Here is a 6,448-nt window from a genome sequence, read left to right as displayed (position 1 = left end):
GGAGGGAGGGAAAGAAAGAGAGAAAGAGGAAGAAAGAAAGAAAAAGAAAGAAAGAAAGAAAGAAAGAAAGAAAGAAAGAAAGAAAGAAAGAAAGAAAGAAAGAAAAGAGAAGAAAGAAAGAAAAAGAAAGAAAGAAAAAAGAATAAGAAAGTCAAAGCACTTGCATTAGGGATTTTTGAAAATTATATTGGCTAAGTTTATTTTTGGATCTGATAGTGGAAGAATAGTACCTGTAGCTAAAAATGTTACCTCATTATTTGGATTTTATTTACTACCCTGAAAAAAGTATATATTGTATATAAAATATATATTACATATAAAACCAACGTTAATTGTGTGCTGACTATGTGCCAGACACATATTATCAGCTCATTTAATCCTGCAACAGCCCCATATGTGAGGGCAGCATTTTTATCTTTCAGATTGTATAGATGATAAAACTGAGCACAGGGAGGCAACACCCCAACGTTTTCCATCAGGAAAGTGAGGGGATTGGGACTCAAACCGAAGCCATCTAACTCCAGAGTCTCTAGTCTCAATCATATTCTACTGGCTTTCTATTTCGTATCAATGTTGTACATGGATATATTTTTTGCAACAAATATGGCAGGAATTATTACATACTTAGAAAAAAATTTTAATTCTAGATTGTTTCTGACGTTTGGTATAAACACTGGTTTAAAAAGAAGACATGGCCCAGCTGGTGTGACTCAGTGGTTGAGCTTCAACTTATGTACCAGGAGGTCACGGCTAGACTCCTGGTCAGAACACATGCCGGGGTTGTGGGCTTGATCCCCAGTGAGGGGTGTGCAGGAGGCAGCCGATCAATGATTCTCTCTCATCATTGATGTTTCTATCTCACTCTCCCTTCCTCTCTGAAATCAGTAAAACTATATTTAAAAAATAATAAGTAAATAAATAAAAAGTAGACATGACACCATAGATTGTGTATTAGTCACAAGAGGAAAACCAGTAACTATACAAGGGAGAAAAAAGACTGCACCTTGACCATATAACCAAAATTAAATTGTCAGTGAGAAGGAGGTGGACATCATATGTCCATCATGGATGGAATACCTTGAGAAGGGCATGGCATCACTTATGTAATGATGCATAACCTGAATCTAATCATGTGGAAACATCAATCAAGACCAAACAGAGGAATATTCCATAAAAATGAACATCTGTGAAACAACAATATCAATGTCAAAGACAAAGGAAAGTTGAAGAGCTGTTTCAGGTGAGAGGAGGATGAAGAGAAGTGGTAATTACATGCAATGTGTGATCAGAGTGGAATCGTGTACTGAAGAGAGAACATGCTATAAAGTTCAGTATTGAAATAAATTGACAAAATTCAGACATGGTCTATAGATTAAAATATTCTAGCAATACTGTATTGATTTCCTCAATTTGATCACTGTACTGTTTATATAAAGGCAATTCTTGTTCTCAGGAAATACACACTGATGAATAAATACACGTGACGTATGCCACCTTAAATGTTTAAAAACGAATGGACTTAGGAAAGATGAGGTGCTCTCCGTGAGACGAGGGCACTTCATCAGCCTCACCTGGAGCGGATGAAATATCCCCTTAACCTGGCTTCCTCTCTTGTTCCATTTCTCTTCCTCACAGCTCCCTTCTGCATGTGGCTGCTCAAAGGACGGAAGAACTGGAGATTCGGTTCCATTTGCCAGCTACGTTTCTTATTTAAATGAAAACGTTGCCACACTGTTTAACACAGCCCTCTCTTGCCAGTTTACTTAGCAATGTTGGACTGCTTGTTTCCATGGTGCCATGGCTGACGCGTCAAAGCTGGTGAACAGTTTCTGGAAAGCAACGATCAGCCAACCTGCTGCTAGATTAAAGAAACTGCACCCCACAAACTCTGCGTGATCTTTGGGAAACACATTCTGCCAATGAACCATCATTCATGTTATCACCCCAGCTCCACATCCTATGGATTTTAATGTTATTCAAAGTACAAACCTGCGGCAGCTGAAGCATTACATCAACAGTGCGCTAAGTAGTATCGCACAGCTGATGGAGACCAGAGGTCTGGGGTGAGCGGTGGGGAGGTGGGGGACAGGCTCCATCCAGATTAAGCACTGGTTTTCTAGGTTGCAGGTCAAAGGACCTTAGGTGTGTGCAGAAGACCATCCGGTAGCATAGAATGATCAAAGCAGGGAAACTGAAGGAAGTCTAAACTCCCCCCCCCCATGAAAAGGAAGGCTATCATGCCTGCCTGAAGCCTATACCCCAGGAGTGCTCTGCCAATGATGCATTTCCCCCATCTCACTATCTTTACAACCCTGCTGCTTGCTCTTGAAACCATGTGATCCTCAGTGAGGTTCGGCTATCTCATGACAGAATAACAAAAATTCAATTCAACCAGTTTCTACTAGTGCCTACTATATGCCAGGCATTATAGTTCACATAATCAAATCTGCAATTAGTTGTTATGGAATACATACATATATTTAAATTTATTTTTATATGCTTAAATATATATGTATATACTAGAGGTCCAGTGCATGAAATTGTGCATGGGTGGGGTCTGGCCAGCCTGCCCGATCGGGGCCTGCCAGCCAGGGGGAGGGGCCACGGGCAGTTGGCCGGCTGGCCCTGCACCCTGGTTGAACTCCCGGTCAAACTCCTGGTTGAGGGGACAATTTGCATATTAGCCTTTTATTATATAGGACTAGAGGCCCGGTGCACAAAATTTGTGCATGGGTGTGTGTGGGGGTGTGTGTCCCTCAGCCTAGCCTGCACCCTCTCCAGGGATCAGGCCTAAACCGGCAGTAGAACATCCCTCTCACAATCCGGGACTGCTGGATCCCAACCGCCCTCCTGCCTGCCTGCCTGCCTGATCACCCTCTAACCACTCCCCTGCCAGCCTGATCAACACCTAACTGCTCCCCTGCCGGCCCGATCAACACCTAACTGCTCCCCTGCCGGCCCGATTGCCCCCAACTGCCCTCCCCTGCTGGCCTGGTCCCTCCCAACTGCCCTCCCCTGCTGGCCTGATCACCCCCAACTGCTCTCCCCTGCTGGCCTGATCACCCCCAACTGCCCTCCCCTGCCGGCCGTCTTGTGGAGGCCATCTTTGACCACATGGGGGTGGCCATCTTGTATGTTGGGGTGATGGTCAATTTGCATATCACCTCTTTATTATATAGGATATTTGAGTTTAGATGCAGACACTGAGGTCTCTGAAGGCTAACACAGGTCAAAAGGCACACAGCCAGCAGGTAGAAGAACAGGGTTGAAATGCACATGGGTCATGCTTGAGTCATGGGTCCATGTTCTTCCCCACTGTGCCACACTGGAAGAGCGTACTTGGCAAATCCCTCACCAGCCAGTGCCCATCTCACCCCAGACCCAGGCCATTTCTCTCTCTCTCTCTTTTTATGTTTGTTCTTACTTAGTTACCTTTAGAAAATCTTGTTTTTGACTGGACTCAGACTTAGAGGTAGACGCTGTCAGAGTGGACAGCTATGGCTCTTGGCAATCTGTCCCTGGCATTTTTCTTTGGTCTCCTTCATTCTTTTAGCTTAAAGTTTGGCATATTCTGTGGCCTCTTATTTTCTGAGCATGTTGTTTCTTCAGAGCAATGCGCTAATGTTTGTGTTGCAGGACACGTGGAGTAACAGGATTCTGAGTCTTGGGTAATTTGGTCCCAGGTTTCTTACTTTCTTTGTTTAGGGGTTTTCTCACAACATACTGGTGGACATTGTATTCTTTAGAGAGACTGAAAACTGCCAAGTCTGTTAGCCCTTTTGGGCTCCAAGTGATGAGGCACAATAGTATCAGTGAGACCAGAAATGTCCTTCTCTCCCCTTTTTACGATGACCAAGGTGAGGACACTGAGATTGGCATCCACAATGCAGCCCCAAACAGATTTGCATTTTCTGTGTCCAGTCCTCTTTGGTCTATAACAGGATCGCCCCTTTCTCAGTAGCAGGCAGACACAGCCATGGGTCAAAACGCCCTGCTTTCATTCCCACCACTGATCCGAACCACATAACCCTTCCACTCTTCATCCAGAGCATCAGCAGCAACTTTGGGGCCACACGCTTCTCATAAAAGGTATGAAGCTTGTGTTCAGCATCCACTTCAGTGAGGTTCTGGCAGCCAGTGGCTGGGAAAGGGATGTTCAGCTTCATCCTGCAGCTGCCAACTGCCTCCGAGGCACCACAAAATAGAGACCCAGGCTATTTCTAAGAAGCTTGTCTTAAATGTGCAGCAGTCCCTCTGGAATTTCAGGGGTGAAACAGCTTTTCTTACCTAATCACAGATTGCCATGTATTATTATTATTATTATTATTATTATTATGCCTGAGTATTCAAGCAGAACAAACATAATGTTGCATAAATTGCTCTCTTCACTGTTTCCCTTTATATGCTTTTTACCTCCTTAGTGCTTTATACTCAACGTCCTGTCCTTCTAAACACATGACAGAGGTAGTCAATCTATTTCCTTTCCAATGTTCACAATTGTGAATACCACTTACACCTTTAACATGTCAGTGGACTCCGGGGGGAAAGCACTTCCCTGACAAAAGACTGCAGTGTCCCTGAACAGCAAACAGCAAACAGAACTCTCCCTGAAGGACTCAAGAGTCCTGAGAACACAGGCCACATTTTGTACCCTGTAAAGCATCTGGAACAAGTTGGTGTTCAATAAATACTAAATAACATACCCGTTGAATTTAAACTATGATTCAGCATTTCAGGCTAATTTTATACCTTAACTGAATGGATGTCATTCTCATAACAGTACACAAAAATGATTAAGACTGATACTTTGTAGGTTGTGTTTATAAGGTATTGGAGCCCTCCCATGCTCCTCCCCCACTGTAGTATGTTTAAAGCATTATAGTATTACTATGTTACTTTCATTTTTTAATAAGAAAAGGAAATCAGAGAGATAGCAATTTCCCCAAGGTAATCCAAAAATTGCAGATAGATTAATAGCTTCTGGCTTAGTCAACCGTGTTCTTATATCCCAACTCTGTTTTCAAGAGAAATGAACCTTTACTCATTCTTCACGTCATTGGAGATATCACAATATTTAAGTCCCTGGTCCAGGACAGCGTAAGAGAATAGTTTGCATTAGTAGTAGTCAAACCAGATGATTTCTGAGGTTTCTTATAAATATGATATTACTTCAGGAGGAAAGCATTTAAAACTAACAGCAAATATATAATATAGATTAATATGTGTTCAAAGTGTTACCTATTTGTTATAAAATAGATGAACAATATAGAATGTGGAACACAGACACAAATATTAGGTATCTACTGCCCTACTTAGTAGAATTCCCCACTACCATATCAGAACCAGTTTCTCTGAAGAAAAACTCTTTTTCCCTCACTCTAGTCATTGCTTTGAGATAGGAACTGCCATGTTCTTACATGACTCCACATTCCTGGCCACAGGATCAAGGAGAGGGCATGCGAACCAATGTGGGCAATGATAGTACCTACATTCTTGGCCCCAGAAATTGGTGCAGCAATGGGCATGTGACCAAAACCAGGCCAATCAGAATCCTCCCCTGAGAGTTTTGCTAACTCAAAATGAGGGAAGAAGAGCTTTCTTTTCAGATGCTATGAAGATGTCACCCTAGAATCTGTGAGCAATGGTCATTCCCACTAAGTGAGAAAAGTAAGCCCACAGTTGAGGAATAACGCTGAGATCCAGAAACAAAAATAGAAGAGAATTTTGATGGCATTTAGATCCTTGCTTCTAGATATTCCTAAGGCCGGCTTCCCCATGCCCTTCCTACATTTGGGAACATGATGTAATAAACTCCCTCTTTGTTTATGCGAGCTCAAATAGAGTTGTTATTAATTTGTAGCCAAAAATATTTTGATGAATATAATTAGTGTACAAGGTTGAAAGTGGAATTCCCCAACTCCTTCATACAAGGTACTTGTTAGGGCTTCTGCATATATCTGACAGAAACCTACTTTGACCCATCTTAAACAAATAGGGATATTTATTTGCTCCCATAGCCAAGCCGTTGGAAGGGCAAGTGTATGAGCTGGCCCTGAGGACTCTGGGAAGCAGATACACGAGACTAGCTTTGTCTCATCCCCACTTTTTTGTGTATGTTCACTTCTTTCTCTCAGACTAAGTCCTTACCACTTGAAATGTAATTGGCCACCAGAAGTTTAAGAATTGTTTTGTGACTGGGGAGGAAAGTCTTTCTTCTCCTCTTAAAGGAAGAAAAACCCTCAGAAAGCACCCTGACTGTCTGGTGTGGGTCACAGGCAAATCTCTGAACTAATCCCTGTGGCCAGGGCTCTTGGGTAGCAATCCCTGCAGCGAGAGAGGGAGATTAAAAAGATGACAGCAGCATCCATCTGGAACAACTGGCAGACAGAGCAAGAAGACAAGAGGTTTAACAGATAGAGAGGGTTGCTGTTTCAAGAAGAAAGTTAAC

The 6,448-nt window shown here is 42.7% G+C and overlaps 1 pseudogene; it reads right to left on the bottom strand.

Annotated features, from left to right (window-relative positions):
* Positions 1 to 3,420: 3,420 nt before the first annotated feature.
* Positions 3,421 to 4,166, bottom strand: LOC106697524 (annotated as a pseudogene).
* Between the last annotated feature and the right edge of the window lie 2,282 nt (positions 4,167 to 6,448).

This window comes from Myotis lucifugus, unplaced genomic scaffold, assembly GCF_000147115.1.
Source record: "Myotis lucifugus unplaced genomic scaffold, Myoluc2.0 scaffold_78, whole genome shotgun sequence".
In the NCBI taxonomy this organism is placed as follows: domain Eukaryota; kingdom Metazoa; phylum Chordata; class Mammalia; order Chiroptera; family Vespertilionidae; genus Myotis; species Myotis lucifugus.
The sequence above is the reverse complement of the archived record's forward strand: the minus strand, read 5'-3'. Positions and strand labels throughout refer to the sequence as shown.